The sequence below is a fragment of the Canis lupus genome, chromosome X, assembly GCF_011100685.1.
Source record: "Canis lupus familiaris isolate Mischka breed German Shepherd chromosome X, alternate assembly UU_Cfam_GSD_1.0, whole genome shotgun sequence".
Classification (NCBI taxonomy): Eukaryota; Metazoa; Chordata; class Mammalia; order Carnivora; family Canidae; genus Canis; species Canis lupus.
Genome location: NC_049260.1, coordinates 28,450,317 through 28,476,429, shown reverse-complemented (window position 1 = coordinate 28,476,429; position 26,113 = coordinate 28,450,317). Strand labels below are relative to the sequence as shown.

The 26,113-nt window shown below is 37.4% G+C and overlaps 1 protein-coding gene across 1 annotated transcript in view; it reads left to right on the top strand.

The window, feature by feature from the left end:
* The window catches only part of DMD (dystrophin), a 2,084,073-nt gene that overhangs the window by 63,621 nt on the left and 1,994,339 nt on the right, over nucleotides 1-26,113 (top strand).

Here is a 26,113-nt window from a genome sequence, read left to right as displayed (position 1 = left end):
TGAGTTCTTCTTTAGCAATCTTGAATGTAGTTTGAAAGCCTTAGTCTTTTGTTCACTCTTTTATGTGATGTCCTGAAATGCACTTCAAAATTATCTCTTCCTCTTTTGTGATTCACTGAAGAATGGAAACCCTCTTATTCCACACAGGACAATAATCTTTGGTATGTTAATAAATTATGCCATATGTCAAGGATCTAAGTGCAATGGAAATTCCAAGTAGTTTAGTAAGGCAGTTGAGGAGTTCCATGATCTGAAATACAGTATAAAATGAGGTGTCACAGTGGATTTCATTGTGTAGGTGAGATCTGAGCAAGTCTTGAGGCCAGCTGGATATCTGTAGGGCAACTCTTCCAGGTAGAGTGAACAACTAGAAAAAAAGGCTCTAAGGTGGGAGTGTGTTTGATGTGTTCAAGGAATAGCAATGAGGAATGTGGATTTTACAACCAGAAACTAGTAGTGCATCATAAAACCAAGGGGGTTATGGTACAGATTAGAGACTTTTACACTTTGATTCCTGTGCTGTGGAGAGAGAACATAGAGGCATTTGCAAAGTAATCTGAGAGGTGATTCCTTTAGTAGTTTTATAATATCCCCCATACATAGGAAGGCTTTTTTCCCCCTTCAGCTCACTTTTACTGATTTTGTTCCACAAATTCAATTGAGTTTTAGAGAAAGAACACATTGCTTTATTTTCTACTCCTATTTCATCTAATTATGTAGCATATAATTAGGTTATTTCATTAAATCAGTAGGAATGAAAGCAATCACAGTGGACTCTTAGTAAACCATATGCTCTGGTATTGCTATATAACAAATCAGTCCAAACTTACTAGCTTAAAACAGCAGTCACTATTTATATCCCATGCTTTTGTGAGTCATGAATTTGGGCATGGGTCAGCAGGGTGATTTTTCTACTTCATGTTGTCTTCATGTTTTCTGCCTCAGCTGTCAAGTGGCTGGCCAGGAGAATCCCAAACAGCTCCACACATGTCTGGTGCTTTAGTGGGGATGACTGAAAGACTTGGTTCAACACTGCTGGCCTAGTGCCTACATGTGTCCTCTCTAGCATAGTGGACTTCGGGTAGTTGAACTTCTCACATGGTAGTTGGGGGTCCAAGAGTAAGTGATAGAGAAGTCAGGAAATGTAAGTTTCCAGTCTCTTAATGCCTGGCCCTGGGAAACAACAGAACATTTCTTCTAGCATATTCTATTTGTCAAAGCAGTCATAGAGCCCACTCACATTAAAGAACAGAAACAAAGACTTTACCTCTTTGGTGGGAAAGGAGGAAAGACTATCCACTGGAAATAGGACAGTCTCTTCAATAAATGGTGCTGGGAAAATTGGACATCCACATGCAGAAAAATGAAACTAGACCACTCTCTTGCACCATACAGAAAGATAAACTCAAAATTGATGAAAGATATAAATGTGAGCCATCAAAATCCTAGAGGAGAACACAGGCAACACCCTTTTTGAACTCGGCCACAGTAACTTCTTGCAAGATACATCCACGAAGGCAAGAGAAACAAAAGCAAAAATAAACTATTGGGACTTCATCAAGATAAGAAGCTTTTGCACAGCAAAAGAAACAGTCAAAAAAATAAAAGACAACCTAAAGAATGGGAGAAGATATTTGCAAATGACGTATCAGATAAAGGGCTAGTATCCAAGATCTATAAAGAACTTATTAAACTCAACAGCAAAGAAACAAACAATCCAATCATGAAATGGGCAAAAGACATGAAGAGAAATCTCACAGAGGAAGACATAGACATGGCCAACATGCATATGAGAAAATGCTCCGCATCACTTGCCATCAGAGAAATACAAATCAAAACCACAATGAGATCCCACCTCACACCAGTGAGAATGGGGAAAATTATCAAAGCAGGAAACCACAAATGTTGGAGAGGATGTGGAGAAAGGGGAACCCTCCTGCACTGTTGGTGGGAATGTGAACTGGTGCAGCCACTCTGGAAAACTGTGTGGAGGTTCCTCAAAGAGTTAAAAATAGACCTGCCCTACGACCCAGCAATTGCACTGCTGGGGATTTACCCCAAAGATGCAGATGCAATGAAACGCTGGGACACCTGCACCCCAATGTTTATAGCAGCAATGTCCACAATAGCCACACTGTGGAAGGAGCCTCGGTGTCCATCGAAAGATGAATAGATAAAGAAGATGTGGTCTATGTGTACAATGGAATATTACTCAGCCATTAGAAACGACAAATACCCACCATTTGCTTCGACGTGGATAGAACTGGAGGGTATTATGCTGAGTGAAATAAGTCAATCAGAGAAGGACAAATATTATATTGTCTCATTCATTTGGGGAATATAAAAAATAGTGAAAGGGAATAAAGGGGAAAGGAGAAAAAATGAGTGGGAAATATCAGAAAGGGAGACAGAACACGAGACACTCCTAACTCTGGGAAACAAACTAGGGGTGGTGGAAAGGGAGGTGGGCGGGGGGTGGGGGTAACCGGGTGATGGGCACTGAGGGGGGCACTTGATGGGATGAGCACTGGGTGTTATTCTATATGTTGGCAAATTGAACACCAATAAAAAATAAATTTATTTAAAAAAAAAACTAAAAGAGACAGATGCTAGTGTAATAATTCCATTCATTATTTCTGTTTCACATTAACCTCATTTGTAATTATCACTCACATGTCTGCCCAGATATTTAAAATCATAAAGCTGTAGTAGTATATTATTTAGGAATGAATGTCATTCTCATAGCGTAATCATAACCTAGCATAATTATAAACACTTCTACTTCAATCTCTAGGAAACATATTCTTTTTGTTCTCTTTGAAACAAAACCCATCACTTTTTAAATTTAAATTTACTATATTTTAAGGGTTTAAATACTTTCCTGATATGAAAAATTCCCAGATTGGGATGTTTGTATAGATTATACACTGCAATAAATCATCAGGCATAATATGGGCAGTCAGGTGTTAGAGATTCTATTCCTTCTCAAACTCTAAGAAATATTAACCATCTTCTCATTGGCTTTTTAGCACATCTGCTGCTTTTAAAACTATGGCAGGGAGGTGTGTGAGACTAAATCGATTGTCTCTTGGAGTTTACATTGCTTCTTGAAAACTTTGTTTTTCAGTAAAGGCAATTGCTCCTTGAGCAGTACTGGTTGTTCCACACCCACTAATTATCATACAGCCATTTCAAGTTGAAATAGTAATCAAACCAATGAAAGCCCAAGATTAGCTACATTCCTTCTTCATTTCTAGTGGAGTTGACTCATCTGAATATCTATAAAGGATTTTGTGGTGCATTCCCCAGCAGATGCAGTAAAACAAATGCAATACACACTTTGTACATATGGCTTTGAATGCTATGTTGAATTTTAAGTTGGACATATTTTAACTTCTACAATTTAATTATGGGAGTTCAATAATCTTAAAGGATCATTCCAGTTATGAATAGAATATGAGGATTTGGGTTTTATTACAGAAAGAAAAATCTATTTTAAACGGTAACATTTATATTTTTGCCCATCAGAAACTATTAGTTGATGCTTCTATTAAAATTATTAAGAGCTAAGTATATAATGATGCTCAGGGCATATTCTCATTTAAGAAATGGCATACTGCATGACAGGTTGTGAGATGTTAAGAGATAATTGCATGCCTAGAAGGTGTGGTGAATCATATGAGCAAAGGCCAAGAATATCCAGAGACCAAAATTCACAGTCATTTCAAATATTACTCCCTGGTGTGTGTTATTCTACTTAAAAACTGCATACTTGTTGGCTATAAATTTAAAGACCAAAAAAATAAAAGCATAGTTAAATGAATACTTTCACAATTTTTAACAATGTATTTAAACATTTACTAACCCAGCACAAATTATTCAGTTCATAATTACAAATATCAGCAGGGCTTTTGAAAAGGGGAATATGCCAAATACCATTCTGGACCTTCCTCTTAAAATAATCTTGAGTCCCAGAAAAATGCAATGCATGCTATGAATCAATGAAATGTAAGGTTATATAAAATAATCAAGTGTTTCTTTATGTGCATTTCGATACACCTATATATTTAAAGTAATTCTTTTTAAAAGTAATTATATTTTACTAGAATTTCTTTATTCAAGTCAAAATGCAAGTTCTTCTTAATTTTCCTGGTTTTGACATAAGACCTCAGTATTTCATGATTGACAACCAGGAAAATTATGGATAAGAGAAAGATGAGAGGGAAAAGGAAGATTTTAAGTTTTATTAATTTGTGTTCAATCCCCTACATTCCTCATGTAAAGATAGAACTGTTTCTGCTGATAGAACTACTGTTAATTATCTATGCCCAGATACCCTTGTAGAGGCTGCTGTGAGCACCTCATCTGGCTCTAAAACAGTAACAGGAAAGAGTAAGAAAGACACACAGTGACGAAATAAAACAGTAACAGGTAAGAGCAAGAAAGACACACAGCGAAGACTACGAAGACTACGAAACAAAACGAAGTTACCATTCAAATGATGCCTATGATCAAGGGCCTCCATTTCAATCCTGGTACCTACATTTGTAACTTTGTGGTCCTAGGAATTCTTAAACTTACTCATCTTAGTTTTTCCATCAGCCTCTGTAAATGGATATTAATGGTGATTATCCTCTACCTTTGTTATGAGGATTTACATGAACTAATGCGTGAAAAGTGCTTTGTAAATAAACAGCCTGATTAAAAAAATGTGCCAAAGACCCACCAAAAAGATCTTAAGAGACCCCACCAGAGAGGATATACAGCTGACAGATACACATAGGTCATCAGGGAAATGCAAATTAAAAAAAAAAATGAGATCCCACTTCACACCTATTAGAACAACCAAAATCTAAAACACTGATACCACCCAGTGCTGGTGACGATAGGCAACAGCAGGAATTCTCATTCATGGATGATAGGAATCTGAAATGGTATAGTTACTTTGTGAGACAATTTGGTTGTTTTTTACAAAACATACTTTTACCGTATAGTCCAGCAGTAGCACTCCTTGGTATTTACCCAAAGGAAATGAAAATTTATTCCATGAAAAAACCTGAACATGGATGTTTATAGTAGCTTTATTCATAATTGCCAAAACTGAGAAGCAACTAAGATGTCCTTCAGTAATTGAATGGATAAATAAGCTGTCTAGACAATGGAATATTATTTATATCTCAAAAAAAGAGCTATCAAGCCATAAAAGACAGCAGAGGAAACTTAAATGCATATTACTAAGTGAAAGAAGCCAATCTGAAAAGACTACATATTATTTGGTTTCGACTATATGACATTTTGGAAAAGGCAAAGCTGTGAGAATCTAAAAAGATTTCAGGTTGCTAGGAATTAGCATGGAGGGGGATGAATAGGCAGGGCATAGAGCATTTTTAGGGCAGTGAAAATATTCCGTATGGTATATAATGATGGATATATGTCCTTATACATTTATCCAAACTCCTAAAATGTACAAGAGCAAGAGTGAACATTAAGATAAACCATGGACTTTGGGTGATTGTGATGTGTCAGTGTAGGCTTATCACTCGCAACAAATGTACCATTCTGATGGGGGATTTGATAATGGGAGAAGGTGGGGTTAGGGTTATATGAAAAGTCTCTATACTATCTGCTCAGTTTTGCTGTGAACCTAAAACTACTAAAGTTACAAAGATAAAATCCATTAAAGGATTTTAAAAGACAAAAAAGAAAGTCTCTTAAAGATTAAAATATATATATTTTTAGTATATATTTGTTTTCTTCACCTCTTATTCTATTTTTTGGAATTATTTTGTCATTAGTGAGTGCTAAATAGTTTCAATTTTTTTTTTTTGAGAACAGAAAAAAAAGTGCTTTGTAAGGCTGCCAGCCCTTACCTATTAGGTATTCAAAACATATTAGATATTTTCTGTAGACATGTTAATCTCAATTTATGAAATTTTAAAAATCATGAGATTCATGTGAAATGTCCAGACTAGGCAAATCAATACAGACACAATGTAGATGAGTAGCTTCCAGGGTCTAGGGAAGCAAAAAATGGAGAATGACTGCTAATGGGTATGAGGTTTCTTTCTCAAGTGGATAAAAATGTTCAGTATTAATTAGTTGTGACAGTTGTAAAACTCAGAATATACGAAATATGATTGACTTGTATACTTTAATGTTCTAAAATATTCTAAAATTATAGAGAGGGGTAGAGAGACAAGTAAATTTTGGAATAGTGTTTTTGTAATCTGTTTACAAACTACCTAATATCTTAAGCACACTCTTCAATATATAACATACATGATAACATAATATACATATACATAGTAATGCTTATACCCTCACCATTTCATTTAGATCCTATGTCATGGGATATCGGATTTATTCTAGTCTTCAAATTAATTTGTTTTGGTGTCAAGTTGCATTTTCTTGCTTATTTTTTTTTAATTTTTATTTATTTATGATAGTCACACAGGGAGAGAGAGAGAGAGGCAGAGACACAGGCAGAGGGAAGAAGCAGGCTCCATGCACCGGGAGCCCGACGTGGGATTCGATCCCGGGTTTCCAGGATCGCGCCCTGGGCCAAAGGCAGGCGCCAAACCGCTGTGCCACCCAGGGATCCCCCTCTTGCTTATTTTTTTAAAGCTAGTATTCTTTTTTTTTTTTTTTTTTTTGGTAACATCTGTGTTTCTTTTCCCATATTCTTATTATTCACTTTATTGGGATAAATGTGTACAAAGATAGAAGGAGTAAGTGGTACAAAAAAAAAACTTTTCTAAAAGGCTTTATACATATGGATCATAGATGTCAACAAAAAGCGACACACTAAGTAATAGGGAAGTATCAAAGACCTTTTCCCTTTTATTAAAACTATCAACAACAAGGCCTTTGACAACAGTTTTCTTGCAAAGGTTGTCATCAGCCCTCTAAAGATAAGGCATGAAAGGAATTCTAGGTTTTGGACACTGTGTTCTATTATTCTCTTGGTAAAGGAAGATAATATATTGCTGCAGTCAAAAGAATAAGCTTAGAATAAGCTTTGGAATAATCTAAATTTAAACTTACCCTCACTTTCTAGCAGTATAACCTTAAACTAGTTATGTAACCTTTCTAGAACTCAATTTCCTTATATATAAACCTATCATCATAGTAATCACTTCATAAGATGCCATAAGAAAAGTATTGAGCACAGTTTCTGTGATACCCAATATTAATAATATCATCATCATCATCACTACCTTTCCCTTTATAAAATTGTAATGTTCACAACAAAAAAAGTTGTTCTAATTTAAAGATCAAGTTGATAGATACTGTGTTCTAGTTAATATATATAAAAGTACAAAGATAGAACATATCTCTCTGAAAATAGTAAAATAAATAAATAAATAAAAGTTTCTTTTGGTTTGTGGACCTAACCTTGATAATTAGGATGCTAATAAAAATAATCATTATTATGTCACTTGTCCTATGATTAGCTTCTTTATGTACTTTCCCTCTATTGATATTTTTAAATGTTTCATAGCTGATTCACTTGGAAATGAGTTTCATTCCATAGAATGTTCCCAATATTTTATTGAGCATTCAACTCCAATTTCTTTCAAAAAGTGGGGCCCCTATCCTTTCCATTCAACAATATTTGTGAGTTTACAAACATCAGGGGCTATGCTGTAGCATGCACAAGAGATGTGGAAAAGAGACTGTTTAAATTGTACTATAAATTTTCCTTTTATGTTTCCCAACCTCATATTTATTGAAATGCATTAAATTACCTCAGTCATCTAAGGATACAGCATTCAATTTATAATAATCTTTATGGTTAACTTAATTCCGTTAACCTTATCTCTGAAAGGTGACGAATTAAGGAGTCCAGAGTGCAGTTTCATTTCTTTTGGGGTTGCTGTGAACTATTTAGATGATTTCTATGTGGTTGGTGGGAGGAGTGTCCAAGAATTAGTCAGTTATGTAATTAAAAAAAAAACACACCTTTTGTTTGGTCTATTTCACACAAAAGCTCTATGCTGTGCTAGATGACATTGGATGATGGCGTGCTGCTCAAATCACTGAAATTCCGATTATTCAGGATTAAAAATGACAAGTTGGCATTTTCACCCACTGAAAGGCCTACATTTTCATTTTCTGACCAGATTTCACCTTAGCGAAAGTAATCTTTAAAAACCATTTAGGCATTTCACTTTGAAAAGTTTATGCTCTTGCTGTTAAAATGGGTGTGTGCAGATTTGTACACACAGCATGAGATTTTAGGTGCTCATATTAGATAATTAAATGTTGTGCTATCACGGCAATAAATTAATTTCCTGTGTTGTGCCCCACTTTTGAGGGAATGTGTACTGTTTAAATGATACTCACTAAATTGATTTGGTAGATTTGCTGCTTGCTTGTTTACCACCCTAGAGAGCAGCTAGTTACATGTGGAGTTCTTTGAGCCTATCGAATTTTACGTGGGTGTGACTAGAAGAACATGAATACAGTGTCATGCAACTTAGGAAGTCTGACAAGTGAGTTTCTGTTGAGTCTCCTTAGCAAAGTTTATACAACTCCACCTCTCTGATCAGACTGAGTACCATTGAGGCTCTTATACTTGTTTGAAGATCTTCATGTCTTCTGAAAACCAGATATTTAAAATTTGTTGGGACACTTGGGTGGCTCAGTGGTTGAGCATCTGCCTTCGGCTCAGGTCGTGATCCCAGGGTCCTGGGATCGAGTCCCACATCAGGTTCAGTGTAGGGAGCCTGCTTCTCCTTCTGCCTATGTCTCTGCCGCTGTCTCTGTGTTTCTTGTGAAAAAGTAAATAGAATCTTAAAAAATAAATAAATAAAATGTGTTAACTGTCATGCTACACGGCCAATCTCCAAGAGTGCTCTTCATTTGTAGTATTGGTTTTACATTCTGAGTACACAGGTCAGCCCCTTTGGTTCAGACACCTGCGTGATATTGGAGAAAATATCAGGAAATATGTCATCACTCATTTAAAATGTTTGACCAGGGATCCCTGGGTGGCTCAGCAGTTTAAAGCCTGCCTTTGGCCCAGGGCATGATCCTGGAGTCCTGGGATCAAGTCCCATGTCGGGCTCCCTGCATGGAGCCTGCTTCTCCCTCTGCCTGTGTCTCTGCCTCTCCTCTCTGTGTGTCTCTTGTGAATAAATAAATAAAATCTTAATAAAATAAAATAAAATAATAAATAAAATAAAATAATAAAATAAAATAAAATAAAATAAATAAAATAAAATGTTTGACCAGTCTTGAGGTCACGCTGAAAATACTACTCAGAAAGATGGAGTCTAAAAGTTGTTGTACCCTGCAACGTAGGGCTGTATTCCTGATTCCAACAGGTCTTCTGCTGAATCATGCTGTTCATCTCACAGTAGATAGGCAAGCGAGAAAAGATATGAACACAACCATGTTAGAAAAGAGAGTTTTTAGATGCATGGATTCTGGAGACGGTGCTGAGTTCAAATCTCAGTGCTGCTATTTAACAGCTGTGGCCATAAGCAAGTCACTTAGCCTCTTCTGCCCCTCTTTCTTTATTTTTAAAATGAGTCATGACATACCTGCTTTGTAGATTTGATGGAAAGAAATTTTATCTTTTCAAAGGTGTACAGGATGTGGAGAGCATTGCCTGATACTTTACAATTACTATTATCATTACCTAGGGGGAAGGATACCAATGTCTGGAGATAGATCTATATCTCCAGTTATAGATATAAGTAATTTGAGATGAGGGAGCCACAAGCAAATCAGAACTTGTGGATTTATTCAGTCTGTAGGCCACAGCCTAGATTTTGTTTGATTTTTGTTGTTGTTTCTTATTTGTCAAGTTTCCTGAATTCCTATTGGGAAACCTTTTGGGGTCACTCCCATTAGTGTTTGTGGGATAGCTTACTTATCTCAGGGGAAAGTAACCATTAGCAGTGCAGTACAGCAGTTGTGTCAGGGGAAATTCTATTAAATGGAGTCCTGAGTGTTCATCTCTATAATTGTATAAATGTATGTTTCACAGGGCTGGTGTTTTATAAGTAAATAGATATAAATCATAGAGAGTGCTAAATCTAGATGGGACCTTCAAAGCTATGTAGTTCAACCCCCTTATTTTATAGATTAGAAAGCTGAGACTCAGAAGATGGAGCCATTTGTCTAAAGTCATAGTAGTTACTGTCTGAGATAAGGAAAATATCCAAATGTCTGCACAAATCTGAATTTATTTCCACTAAAATTTTATGTTCAATCAAATTAGCGTCTGAAAGATTCCATTGAAATAGCATCATTTTCTTCCTCCCAAGCAAATCTGCACCATTGAGAAAAACCTAGAAAGGGTACTGGAAAAGCAGCCGCTTTTTTTTCTTTTTGACCCCAGATTAGGACAGATGCTCAAACTCCACACTCTCCCTCACAAAAACAATCTAAAATGTTGAGACTAACGCAAATAATATTAGAAGCAAATGACTACTTACCATATACACTGGCAATATGCTTGCTGGACAAACCCACTTAGAATTCACAGACACTTGCTACCATCAAGACACCATCCGAAGACCTCATTAATGAAATGAGTGACCTCTGACTCAAGAGTGTAACCACGATGCTTTCAACACAGAGCAATAGCTCTTAACTATTGACAGCAAAAATGTGATATATAAGGCTCTCGTCCTGCCCTTTCGAAAGTTGAACTATGCCACTATCCCGAAAAGCTGATAGGCTCAGGAAGAAGCTGGGAGCCCAGCAGTTCCTATTTCTACAAAGCATATGCTTCCCTAATGGCTATTTCTCTTCCAGCTCAAACTGGGAATTTTATGTAGGAAGGAGGCTGCTTGTGATTTCATGAGTAAGCCAGAGAAGCACAATGAGCAATGATGCTGTTCTTTTGGTCGCCAGCCTGCCAGCTAGGAAACAAATCACAGCAGAGGGGCAAATGTGACAGAAAGTAGAGGTGAGAATCAGGGCAGTTAGATATGGGAAACATCAAAGAACAAGAAATAGCAACAGAGTGATGTCAGGAGGCAGCAAGAAAAGGGGAAATGTTATGAGGACCAGTAAAAATGGTGAGGAACAGCTCTAAAAAGGGGTGTGGAATGCTCACAGAGAAGGCCTCCAAATGCCAATAATCCCTCCCAGGAGGAAAAGGAAGCTCATGGCTTTTCTCCAAGGCAAGAATACGTATTTTTCTCTTAAAAACATAAGTAAAGTGAAGTTAGACTGGATTAAAGAATGGGGGAGAAAAGAATTAAAATAGACGTATTCAGAAAGAGGTAGCAAAGGCATTGAGCCACGCAACTGCAATGTAGGCTGGTGAGGTGTTTATGCCTCCTTCCAGCTGCAGAACATGTTCCTGGGAAATAGCTCCCAATGCTGGGAATTAGGGATAGGACCGTGCGAGTGCCATCAGAATATCAATTAATCCCCCAAGAAGATTTGCCTGCCAGTAAATAGCTGAGTGGTCAGGCCAAGTCACCTCTGTCTGATGTTTCTCCCTGTCAAACAGGTAATGGTAACATTTATTTTATCTAGCTCAAGGGATTTTTTAATAAAGAGATAGGGGGTTGACGCATATGTAAATGGAAGGAATGTAGAAAAGCCTTCCAGAATATAGTGGTTAAAAGGACAGACTCCAAAGCCAAACCTTCTGAGTTTGAAATTCAACTCCTTTTCATCTTATCTCTATGCTCTTGGGTGGGTCACTTAACCTCTTTTCCTCAGTTTCTTGATGTGTAAAATGGAGTTAATAATAGTCCTTATTTCATAGGGTTGCTGTGAGGAGTGACATAATGCATGAAAATCACAATGCTGCTTCTAGCATATTAAGGACAATCTTAACTATTTTCATTGTGCCAATGCTTTGGAAATCAACTTTTTATATGAATGTAACATACTGCATTCATTAATGGTACTATATAGAGATTAGAATTATTGATGTTGATAAAAAGTCCTGACATTATTATCTTGTGTTCATCCATTTTCTCTTCTTGCTCATGTCTGCATTTTTTCAGGCCTCCGTCTCTTAGTTCATTGCAAAAGAAAATCATTTCTTTCTGCCTCCTTACTGAACATATATTATTCATGAAGAAATTATCGAGCGCTTACTATATACAGGCATTGCTTGAAATAAGAAGAGGCACAAGGCACAATTTTTCCCCTGAAAGACATCAAGGAAAAGGAAGCAGTTCATTAAAAAACAAGAAATAAGAAATGTTGTGATTACATATATGAACAAAGTGATTTCACCTGGGCTTGCTTGGATGCTAAGGATAGACTTGCTGAAAAGGTTGAAGTAATAATTGAGTGTTTTTTGAAATAATTGAGTTTGAATGCTCCAAAATTACATCAGACTTTCTGCTATCTCACATTTCACTTCTTAATTTGTTTTCTGCCAGTGAAATTTTAGGCTCGAATCTCCCTTTTCCTCACTCTTCCCTGCCATCCTCTCCCACCCCGAAAAAAACCTTTATTTTATGCTTAAATGTTTCTGATGATGTTTCTCAGTATCTCATTCTATTAGGCTAACAGTTCTCATGCTAAGTTGAAATGGTTGGAAAACATAGCACACTTTGTCTGTTTTATTTCTTTCACTCCCACTGCATTTTATGTCTTGAGAGAAAACAGAAAGATAGTATGAACCCTACTTCTCATGAACTTTAAGGAAGGAGTCAGCTATCTCCCCTGCAGACGATTCATATAATTGATAAGGTTAAGAATTATAGGAAAGAGATTTCTACAGGGCTTTTTTTCTCAAGTGTTGCAAGTCTATGTGTGAGAACTTGGAAATTATTATTCTTAGTGAAATACAATGGAGTTGGAGAACTACATCTACAGTTTTGCAGGCAACGTTCTGCTTCTGCTGCCAGTAGTTGTTTTCAGCCCCCCCACCCTGGCAAGTGTGCTTTCCGTACATGTGTGTACATTTTACCTATGTTCTCTTCCGTGAGCATTTTGCATATTTTAAAAGGAACCAGAATTGGGATCCCTGGGTGGCGCAGCGGTTTAGCGCCTGCCTTTGGCCCGGGGCGCGATCCTGGAGACCCGGGATCGAATCCCACGTCGGGCTCCCGGTGCATGGAGCCTGCTTCTCCCTCTGCCTGTGTCTCTGCCTCTCTCTCTCTCTCTGTGTGTGTGACTATCAGAAATAAATAAAAATTAAAAAATAAAAATAAAAAAAAATAAAAGGAACCAGAATTGATTTTCCTTTTACAATAAAAAAATAATGGATGCTCATTGTCTACAGCAGAATAGAGAAGGACACAATGAAAGTAGTACTTGCCCATAAGTTTAAGATTCAGGAGTAACTAGTGTTAACTTTTGCTACATACAGTTCTTTAAAAAAAAAAAAAAACTTTAATTTTTTTTAAATTTATTTATGATAGTCACCACAGAGAGAGAGAGAGAGGCAGAAGCAGGCTCCATGCACGGGGAGCCCGACATGGGATTCGATCCCGCATCTCTCGGATCGCGCCCTGGGGCAAAGGCAGGCGCCAAACCGCTGCGCCACCCAGAGATCCCACTACATACAGTTCTGCTGAGGACTATATAATGATGACTAACATTTACTGAGCATTTTATATACACCAGGCAATTTCAACGTTAAATATTACTCAGTTATACCCTCGCAATAATCTCTACGTACTATTATTATACTATTTTTAAAGTAAGGAAATTGGTGCAATAAGAAAGTACAGTAACTCATCACGAAGACCATGATAGCCTTGAATGGAGCCAGGATTCTAACCAAGCAATCAGGCTCAGAGCCCAGGTTTTTATCCACCGAGAAATAATGCCTTCTTACTTAACACAAACCCAGTTTTGTTAAGCTGCTTTAATACACTTAATATACCACATGTTTTTCCCAATATTTTTAAATATTCTGTAAGAAGAAGATTTTTATTGGTTGCCTATAAATCTGTCAACTGGATGTACCAGAATTATTGTAACTCCTATTTGATGGAGATTTAGCTTGCTTCGTATTTTTCACTATGGAAATAATCTAGCATATTTACAAAAAAAAAAAAAAAAAACAAACCTGGTGTACCAGGTTTTGTGACTTTAATATGTATTTAAATAAGTGGGTATTGGACACCACAGGTGTACTTATCAATGTGAAATATGCAATGAGTATTTGCTGTTCAATCAGTATGTTCCAGGAACAATGCTAGGAGACAATAGGGAGTAGGGAAATATGAAGCCAGTCTATTCCTAAATATTTTCTAATCTAATGGAGGAAGATCCCTATAAAGTAGTGTGTTTAGGTAGAAGACAGATTGGTGTGTTGAAGAATGAGAGGTGATAAAATTTTGACAATGGCTGAAAAAGTCCTATCAAGAATTATGGTTATAATAATCAGGGTAGGTAATATGAGGAAACTGGTGTTTTAAGAGGGTAAATTTAAACAGTATTATAGACCTGTGGGTATTTGTAAAGACCAGGGCTGTACCTACTTAACTAGATTGATTTTATCATTTCTAAGGATTTTATGATGTTAAGCAGCATATATTACAGTGCTCTTATATAGGTGGTGTGATACACGGGCATGCCATTAACCAAATGCCGATCATAAGAAGAATCAGTTCTGTTGGATAACAGTCTCCGTTATAAATGAATGGGTTTGCTAAATGGTTTTTCCCAGGCCTTAGAGCCACTGGGGTTTTAAATGTTTTAGGAAATTTCCAAATACTCTCAGGGCCAAGTGGTAAGCAGACCATTCTCTGAGACTGGATCTTCTGCAGTATGTCTGTGGTCTTTTTATTTTGCTCTAAGCCCTTGCTGTTGCCTTCAGGGGTTTCTGACTAGCATTTAATTGAAGGGCGCCTGAGTTAGATATATACCTCCTATAGTGGATGGGTTTGGTTGCCAGAAATATCCTTTTGCTTATCAGTGGGGAAGGTTTTTGCTTCTACTGCTGGGTTTAAAGGTGTCCCTCAAGATTCCATTACTCAGTTCATTGAGAAAAGCTTAAAGGTAAAGGAAGGTCGATCTGAGCTGTGTTTGATGAAGGGGGCTGAGTGAAATAATAGCTCCCAGGTTGGCTCAAGTTCTTCCGGATGTTCAAGTTTATATGAAAACTTAATACTTGGAGATATTCCATGTGGCGAGATTTCTGTGCAAAATTTCTTTATATACAGTTCCAACAGTAAAATGATTTTTTTTGGTCATTAGATGGGAAAATGATCACTGATCACCTGCAAGAAACAACTTGATCGCTTTTTATTCTCCCTGACTTCTAAAAGCAAATACTCCAGTACTGAGTACATCGTTACCTGCATTTTTTTTAAAAAGTTGGTGTCACTCCGTGGAAAAGACATAGAGACAAAGGAAAAGAATGATACTAATAAATCAATGGGCCATAAAGATTTGTGCTTAACATCATAAGTAAGCAGAGATGCATACGTTCACCACAGTGATGTGATTACAGAAACTATAAAGAAGCTGATGGAAGGAGCCAGAAAAGACTTGGCTTTCCATGAACTTAACGACCAAAACTAAAGTCCTTTCCTAGGAGATAAGTTGAAATTGTAGCACAGTTTAAACAAAAGTAAACTTTTCCAGGGTTACTGCAGAACAGTTATGGTAGGGATCCTTTACACTTGTAGAGAAAGCTCCATAACCCCTTATTTTAAATTGACTTCCATTGAGCTATAATGCCTCCCAGCCTGCACTTTCAGGCCCTGTGATGGGTAATGTGTTTACAGGCTGGTCTCATTTTTCTTTTTATAATAGGAGATGGGTAGCTTACTGCTACTTGGAGGCAACCTCAGGAAACATGATTTTCAAGGTGGTGGTTTTAAAAATGTGATTATTGGGAATAATAACTCCAGAGACAAAGATTTAATGGGATTACTTCCAATTTATTCAGTACATTGCCAGGTTATTGAAGTTCTGGTTTTAGACCAATGCATTCAGAGTCCACACTGTTCCCTGATAAATTGTATATTTAGGTTCCCACTGCCATATATAGGCATTAGGTTTGCCTCTGAGGGGTATCACCTCCCAGAACAGTTATTATGGCCAGATCCTTGACACCTGTACTCCTTGCTTAATTCCCACTGCTATTTCTTTAAAATTAAGATATGGAAAAAATATATTACTAAAAGGAATAAATCCCATCTCTATCAGCATTGCAGTGTTTCTCAGTGCAGTCTTATTTTGTATGCATCATTTAATTTCCTCCAAAGCCTTGGGAAATGTGAGTTATTATCATCTTATTATTGTTGTTGATAAATAGTGGCTACTATTTATTTGGCACTAACTGCATCAGGAGCTGTGCTAAACACCTTGCAGTTGCTCCTAACAATTCCCTTAGGAAGCTAGAATTAATATTATGCCCATTTTACAGATAATGAAAACGTGCCTTAAATGACACATCCCAGTTTACACAGCTAGCACATAAGCAGAATTGGAATTCAAGCACTATTTAATCTGCTTTCACTACAGAGCCTGAGCTTTGAATCTCTGTGTTCATGTTGCCATGCTCTTTTTTAGGCAGAACGTCTAGTGATGCTGAAAGTTTAAACAAGTTGCCTTAGGATATACTGTTAGTTCCTAATGCCTGCCAGGCGCAACCCCAAACATTTTCCATTGTACCATGCTATCCACAGAGCTGCTGCTAGCTTAAATGGTGCTCTGAAAATTAGACAAAGGAGCCCCACCTCCCAGCCCAGAGGAGAACTGTTTTGTTTTTTTTTTTGAGAAAGCACACTGTGACCTATACCAGGTTCACAAGGATGGGTGGGTGGAGGAAGGGTACAGATTTCCACCCCTACTCATCCTCCTGTCTCAAGCACCTTTGTGCAGGACACCATACCCAGAGCTATTACCAGTGGCCCTAGTAGTCCTCATTGAAACTAATAGCTTCGCATTCTGAAATAATGTTAAGGGAAATATTCAAATGAATTTTATTATAACTATGTGCTCTTAGGAGCTGTAAGGAAGTGAAATTTGTACTCCACTAATTACATTTCTAATAATGCTCACATTTTCCCTTCACTGCCAACAAAAATGTTTAACGAGATATAATCTGACAGCACTCCTGCTAAAACTCCCCTGAAGCCAAAATGTGTCACTACTCAAAATGACCCTCATCTTCGCAGGCCCTTGAAGAAGAGTTGAGGATCATTTATGAAGTGGGTTTTAACCACAGGATGATACATTGTGCTGCTGTTATTGAGCTCAGGGATCATTTCTTTGTATTCATTTCAACTTACCATATCCTTTTTCAAAATCGATTACTTTTAATTATATAGCTACCATGGGCATAAAGCTAATGTCCTCTAACTTGGATATGCTTTCCACCAAAGTACTGACAAAGTAATAGATTTAATGTGCACCTGACTATAATAAGCAAAAAAAAAAAAAAGGCAAAAACACTCATGAGTGTATAATGGAGACACTGATTCATGAAAGAGTTTGTGTGTGTGCATGTGTGTTAATATGTCTGTGGATGGGGATGTTGTGGTTTGAGAAGCTCAGGGATTTTTAGCAAGGAAGAAGTCTCATCAAACTTAAAAATGTTCACGACAGCACACAGCTGATCGATTTGTAAGAGCATGGGCTAGGGAGTGGTTCTCAAACTTGGGTAGGTGGCAAAATCAGCTGGGGAACTATGTTAACACTGTGAAGGCCAAGTCTTCTCCTTCCTTTAATGAACTTGAGCCTCTGTGTCCTGTACTGACTCTTCACTTGATTCTGACGCACACCTGTCATAACAACAGCAGGTCTGTGGGGACGGATTCCCAAACTTGGCTGCATGAGAAACTGGAGGCTCACTCATAGAGATTCTTCTTTTATTAAGATGAAGAGCAGCTTGGGCATGGGGAGGGTTGAAAGATTCCCCAGGCAGTTCTAGTATCAGCAAAGTTGGAGAATCACTTGCCTAAAGCCTTGCTACCCAACGTGTGCATGGTTCAAAAGCCCGCAGTGGCAGCAGCATCCAGATTGTGTTAGAAATGCAGAGTCTCTGACCTCACCTACAAAGACGGACTCAGTAGCTGCCATTTACCAAGGTGCTTAGATGACTGTTGATGAACATTGCCTTTTGAGATACTGCGCTAGCGAGTCAGGCAGAGCTGGGGTCTTAGCCATTTGTTATTAACAAGGTGACTGGGAAACCTCTCCGAGCTCCAGCCTCCTGGCCTATAAAATGGGCATAATGATAAATAACTCTGTCAACATTGCAGGCTTACTGAAGAGATTCTTGAAGGGTAATGCTGGACTCAGCTTAATTTCTAGAACAGCAAAATGGACTCAGGAAACATACAATCAGAGTTGCTGTGAACTTTCTGAGCACCAGTGGGTAGAAGGCAAACAAAGCAAAACACTGTCCGTGCTGCCATCACGGGCATTCCTATTCTTGGATCCCTGTGAAGGTTCTTTGTAGGTGTGCACATGAGGTGGTTTTCATTAACTCAAAAGAATAAATGCTTTCCAGATGCAAGTGTTGTCTTCTACAAGAAAAAAAATAATAAATTGTAGGAAAGCAGTCCTTAATCACAGTGTCCTTCAAGCTACCTTGGACACCCTGCATTGTTGTGCATGTGTGACCAACTAAACCATGGTGCCACCTATTCAATACTGTGTTATCTTTAATTTTCCCTTTCAGTCATAATCTGTTATTTCCCTCCTCCTTGGCCAAGAGCTAGTTTCTTTATAGAAACACGTCTATAGGCTTCCTTTTATTTTCTCTTCGAGCCACTCACTTCTATAATTATCTTTGTTTTCTAATTTCCCTAACTTCCACCACACAAAATATTTTCTCATTGTTCCAGATCCGCTCCCTGAGCTAAGACATGGAATAGGACTTGTTCAGTAAAGTTTATGTCTGATTGAAAGGGTATGACAGTACTGTCTTTGTAGCATAATCGTTTTCACATTAAGACGGAAGTAGAAATGTCTAATGGGGTACTGCGGAAGAAATACCCTCAACTAATCTTTCTAAGCAGGACGACAGTGAGTAATGATTACAGTTAATTAAGTTAGGCAACCTCCATTTCCATTCACTTAGCAGCACTGCTAATTATATACTCATTCTACAAGGTTTCTTTGGTTCTTCTGTAATTTGGATGCAGTACTCTTTGTAGGCAAGGGGATATGGTACGATTAATGAGCTTTTCCCCACCAACACCTCCTGTTCTCATCAAATGAAATTTCCACATCTGGAAATTGAGAGTAGAAAAGGGAGCATGGGGAAAAAAGATCACTCACACTGTAACTTACTTCCATCATAGCACATGGTTGTAATTGCAAAACATGTTCTAGTAAAGAAAACAGTAGGACTTAATTTCCTTGGAAGCCCTGGGAAACGGTGGCTTGTTTAGAAATAAGGTAAGGACAGACCTCGGCTATTTAAAATATAAGTGGCAATTACAATGACCCTTTATGTTGTCTGCTTTTGTTCACTTTAAACAAACGCGTATTGGGAGTTTACCATTTGCCGGGCCTTGAGTCAGGCCCTGAGTCTACAAGGTAGAATAGAAACAGCCCTAACTATTTTTCTGAGTCTCTTTATGTGGACTTCAAACATTTTAACAACTTCCTCTTTAAAGAAAACTGAGAGAAATGCAGCTTTTCCTGGGTATATTGTTAATGAAGCACTTGAAAAAAATTAGTTTATGTGCTTTGATCAGATGGGGATTGACGTACTTAAGAGTTTTATTTTTAATCTGAAAATCCACTTCAATCTTATGCTCTGGGTAAACAGTCATTACACAAGGCTGACACCGTTGTATACTTGCAAGAAGCAGAATTGAAGGTTTAACTTCAAATATAATCTCAAGTAAGTTACTCATATTATTTCTTGTATTTAAAAAAGCAGAGTTTAGAGGGGTGGATCTTTGCCTAGGTCGTCAGGCATCTATCTCCCTCTGGAGCTTTAGGAATGAACTTCTGCATCGTGGCTTGTATTTGGTGTAAATCTGTTGCAGATTGGAGAACTGATTTTTTAAAGTCTGTCTGGAGGGAGGTATTTGGATGTCGAGCGCTTCTATTTTGACATTTTCATAGGAAGTTCGAATGTGTTTTTAGCACCACTGGACACTGCTGGACTTGCGTTCTCCCCCAGCCCAGCGTCTCACAGGTGCACAACTTTATAGGTCCAGGCTCTCCTTTCTGTGCCCTCCTTTCTGCTCTCTTTCATAATGTGTTTGCATAAATGAGTGCGCTGCCGAGTTCACATGAAGGCTAGACAAAAATACAGGTGTCCTCATAATCATCAGCTCCTTTAATTCTGCTCTCTGGTTTCTGCTTCAGTCTCCAAGAAAGCCTATATAAGGCAGCCGGCACACTTATTACTACAGAAACGGAGGTTACTGATTAGAAGGGAACGTAATCAGGTAGATTGAGCCTGTGAGGGAAGAAACCATTGCTGTGAGAGGGGAGTGTTTGCAAAACGCTCCCTGTGAATCCCTAAAGATCAACTCACTCTGCACGGCAACCAGAGTGGAAGAAACAGGTGCAAAAAGATTGTGCGTTTGTCTGCTTTTGTGAAGCTGGGCAGAGATTATGTACCGGCTTTATCTGTGCTTGGCTATGACTCTACCTCCAGGTTTCTCAGACCCCATAGAATGTGTAAGAGAAAAGTACCAACAGGGAAATCAGCAAAAAGCTTTCCTATGAAGGTGTAGCCAGCCACCGCAGAATTTGAAATGTCTGAGGTCTCATCTGGTGAGTAAAAGCTGCAGATAAATGCCACAGCCATTCAGAAGAATGATAAATGCCACAAGCATTCGGAAGCAGGCGTCCCCAGAGGTGACTTCTTGGGTCAGTTTGCAGCCTCTAGGGTAAATTTGGATCCCTCCTCTTCCCTATGGCTTTCTCTAAAAGTTAAATTAGGACTTTTGTTGTGAGAAAAGGAGGGGAAGGGGTTTGACATCAGCAACCTATAGGATAATGAAAAGCGCTGAAATAACAAGGGGCCCAGACTCTACTTCTGGGGTTATGGCTTTTGTGAGCCTGGTCTTTAGAGGAATCTAAAATTATTTCTGATATGAAATGACAAGGAAAAAAAAACTTAATGACCCAGACCTTAACCAATAAACAATAATATTTCTACTTCAAATCCAGTTTCTCGGGACCTAGGCTAAATCCATGAACTCAATAGAAAACTAATGTGAAGAATTTATGTCTTAACAATAGAAACACCTATGTGAGATATATATATATATAATATATATATGTATTTATGTATCTATATATAGTTTCTTTATATATATATATAGTTTTAAGAAATTTCTTTTGTCAAAGAAAAGGAAAATAATATGGATTGTTGAGAAGAGTAATTGAGACATGATCAGATACTCACAGCTTATTAGGAAGTAAACTGGGCTGCCAGTGGTAAACAATGATTCCAGGCTGCCTACTTACCTGAAATATTTAAGAATGATTTTAAAGGTTCAACATTTACTGAGAAATGCTAGCTCTTAAGTAAAGTAAAAAGGAGTTATGAATAGTCACGTTAACCTGTGGGTTTTTTTTTTTTAATTTTAAGAGATCCTAAAATTCCGAATCAGGAAAGATTTGTTATCGGTATATACGAACTGTATATTACAAGTATGTTAATTCCTAAATTAGGGCAATTTTGTTAATATTCCTATCTCTGCTGACAAGTTTTTCTGTCATAAGGAAGATGTCTAGTTTTGGGTCAGGGTAGAGCTAAAGAAGTAGGATTTTAAAAGCTTTTTTAAAATTATGAATATATATGAGGTAAAGAGTCCAAAGTTAAAAAGTATATTTTGATCCCACGCTGTCCCATAACTTGATCTGTAAGGAAAGCTACCCACTTTTGCAAGACTTCTCTCTCATTTGCTCTGAACTAAGTGGTTGCCATTTCTCACTTAAAGATTGCCTTTTACTAATCTCTTTCTAAAGATTTTTTTATTATTTTTTCTATTTGTGTTTTATTCATCAGACAGATTGTCCTGGAAGTACAGAGGCCAGTTAATGGTTTATGAATTCAAGCTGAGCCGAATATAGCTCAGCTCTGTCTTGCCTGACATTTCATCAAAAGCTGTGTTGATTTGCAATGTTTACCGACCTATTTATTGAACCCTCACAGCTTGAACTATGCCACCAAGCTTGCTGACACTGCTGAGATTATCTTTAAATGCATGTACAAACTAAGGAGGAAATAGAGAAACAGAAAAATAAGTTAAAAACAATCCTTGACCTATTTAATAAATTATGCTTACATAGTCCTGGATTTATTTATTTGTTTCCTTCAAAACCCCATGACATAATTTTTCTCCTTTGATCTTCGGAAAAACTCCGGAAGAAGGTAGAGGGGCACAGTGGCTCTCCCTGTGTTGTGAGAGAGAGCCTGTTAAAATATGGCTTGCTGGGCCTCACCGCCAGAGTTTCTGATCCAGTCCTTCTGAGGTGTGGCCCAAGAATTTGCATTTCTAAAAGGTTTCTTGGGACATGCTGATGCTGCTGGTGTGGGAACCATACTTTGAGAAGCACTGGCAAGATGAGAGGATTCTCATTTATGAATCAGACTTGCCAAGATTTAGGTAGAATAAGACTTTGGCTCCTGAGGATTCATCTAGTTGGAGGACATTCTAGGCAGAGGGGGTAGACTCAGAGGAAATTGGGAGAATGGTGAATCGCCAAGGATGGCTAGGTTATTTCAGTTTGGTGGGAGATTAAAGGGCAAAGAAAATATTCTGCTCTCTGAAAGTTTACATTTTTGATAAAAGGATAAAAAACTTAGGAAAGTAAACAATGCATTGCATACAGAAGAAGCTCAAGAAATAGTAAATGGCTTGAGATCTAGGTGTCAGATGAATTGTTGGGGGTTCAATAAATGTCTTGTCGAATGAATGGGGAAAAAAGAATTTGGCTGATATTCATTATTAGAAAGAGAATGCTTATTTTCTGCCCCTTAGCCCAGTTACCTGGGTACTCTTTACACACTGTTTAGAGAAGTTTCCCACTGCACAAGAAAATAAACACACATCCAGCAGAAAATTGAGGCATTTGTTCAATTAATGATTAGCACATTGAAATATCAGATACCTATTTGGGAAATTATTGTTCCACAGAAATTAGCAATAATATTACAAAGTAAACAATTGGTCAGCAGTTCTCAAATATGTAAATAATCCGTTTTTAATTACTCTTTTGATTCTTATTCCCCAAGCTACTTTCCCTAAGTAAGTAAAAAGTCTGTGATACTTTTAACAAAATGAACATGACCCATGTTTTCTAAGCACTTGAGTCTATACTGTACATCAAATCTCCCCTTTTGGATCAGTATAAATAGAATGTTTTCCAACTCACTTTACTGAAGCCACAGTTTGCAAACTTAAACCCTGACAAGCTTGGGTATTTTATTTAATTATAATCTCTAAGAAAAAAATTAAAACACATCTTTTAAGATGCTAATAACTGAATTGAAGCATTCAAAAAATTGTCATCTTTACTGCTTTTTTTTTTTTAAGTTACGTGCTCATTCGTTACGGTCCATTTCTTGCAGTAAAATTTAAGCTTTGATATGTTCTAATCGGGTACAACATTTAGATTCAGTGTATAATATGGATAATTGACTTTTACTGGAATTTAGATGTTCGTAACTTAGAGTTGGGAGCACGAGGCCTTTAAGGAAGTAGAGATGTTATTACACTCATTCTCTCAAATTTTGTTGATAACTTACATCAAGAAAATAGATACCGTCATTTATTTCAGTTTTACGGTGTTCTTTCTGTCTAGTCTTGCCTGTCACATGTTACCTGTATAGGCTTCAGAAATCATCAGAGCTATGATGGCATTTTCATGCTATTTTAATTCCCATACTACTCCAAGTTGATGAAAGAGGGTGATGCTTAAAAGGCAATGTGCCATACTTCTAATGTTCAAATAATAAAGCAAGAGATTTATTGTGGACTGGCTCACTTATCAGTTTATTACTTTTCACTTCCCCATTCATGATTAAAGCAACAGATAATTATTAAAATTGATAATATTTATGGCGATAGGTTTTGGTTTTATTATGAAAATAAAGCCATCTTTAATGGCATTTTGGAGTATAAATTTGCAAAAATAAAACAAAACAAAAACACTGACACTCTGCTAGGACCTTCATATCCCTTGGCTTTCATCATTGAATCCTTAGCACTTAATCCTGCCTGAATGTAACAAGCATTCAATAAATTAGCTCTATGAATGAATCCTACGGGCAAACTTGCCCAGGGAAAAAAAAGAAAGGGGTATTTCTATTTCAATTTTTAATGCCGTTTATTTTGGCAAATGAGTAATATCTGTGACATTTTATTCCGAAAGCTAGTAGATCATTAACCGAATGTGAGAACCAAAGGCATTTGGGTTTTTTTGGTTTGTTTTTATTATTAATACTAGATTTCTTTGACAAACTCATTTGAGTCTTTCAGGATACGATCATCTGTTCACCTTTTCAGTTTCCAGGTTTCTCATGGTCAAGCCAAATTCATATCTCTTCAGACACACAGGCACACACACACACACACACACACACACACCAGTGCACTTTCTTTTAGTTTCAAGTCTCTTCAAAATACAATATGTTAAAGATATTTTTCCTTTTTTTTTTTTTGAAAGTTAAGAGATTCTCCAAAAAGATTTTTTTAAAGTTAAGAAAATAATGAGTAAGGGGTGCTGACGTCCTCACACAATTATCAGGAGATCTAAGTGAATCTCTCGCTAATAGAAAGGAACGTCAGTGGTGTCTAACAAAGCCCTTTGGAAGGAAAGCAAGGAGGAAAAATCTTGCCATATAATTAAAGATGATGAAATGATCTATCATGGCTAGTTGCCTTCGATTATTTGACTTAAAGATTTTTGATGCAAATCAGTCCAGTGTGAATTAAAAGTATATGTTAAGTATGCCCCTTGCTGTAGAGAGGATCATTTATGCAATATATTAGGTTATTTAACCACCTTTAGAATCATAATTGTTAATCATAAACTAAACCAAATTAAAAACAAAGTATACCACATGTGAAGCCATTCCAATGAATGAAACAATTTCTGTGTGAACTAGCCTGCTGTTCAAATAAACTATAGTTATGCTTCAGATACTGTTTACCAAAATACTGACAGACTCCTGCAAGCACAGTTTTTAAACACTTACCTTGGAGATTTCCAGGACCCTGAAAATATTTCCCTTGGTTTAAAAAACAACCACAAAACAACAATAAAAACAATTCTTCTACTCAAGGCCAAATATAGCACAGATGAAAATATTCTGTAGAGAGGGTTTTGATCATAAATAGCTTTTGTGGTTCAGATATTTCCAATTAGCCCATTCTTTTTTCTTTAAGACTTTTATTTATTTATTCATGAAAGACACACAGAGAGAGAGAGACAGAGAGAGAGAAGCAGCTTCCATGCAGGGAGCCCGACACGGAACTTGATCCCAGGACTCCAGGATCATGCCCTGGGCTGAAGGCAGGCTCTAAACCACTGAGCCACCCAGGGATCCCCACAATTAGCTCATTCTTAAAAGTCTGCAATTTTTTTTCAATTGAGTATGGAATAGAGATTATAAAACATAACAGATACTGGCTTAGATTTTAATGTCTGTGAACCAGTAGGAGGTAGTACATATTGATATATGGCAATGTGATATCAAGGTATTAATGAATGAATGTTCATACTATTGAGCAACCTAAAAATATATACAACACTATAAAAATATATAAAACACAATATACATTTTATAGACTGAACAAAAGGTTTGCTAATGGTATCCCAAAACTCACTGAAGATTTGGGGGGCTTAATTTTCAAATCTTCAAGTAAGGGGGCTGGTTTAGATGATTTATAAGGTCCCTTATGTAGCTCATAACAATAATTCCTTCAAGGAGTGCTCCAGTAGAGGGAAGAAATAAACAAGGTCTTAATGGGTGGGGGGGGGGTGAGAAGAAGACATAGAGTGCTAGAACTGCACTCCATGTTTCCTTGCCCATCCGAGTTCAGTGGAGTTCCTGACTCACCATCTCCAAAGTTCCTGTCTATTACTTGGTTGCCCTGCCCAAGGGCTTACTCCAGCACCATGGGAGCTTGCTCTGCTGCAAACAGGAGTGAGCCAGAAATATTGGGAGAGGGGGGTGATGTCATTAGGAACAAGCTTTAACTACTAGAGGATGGGAGTCCTTGGAAAGGCACCC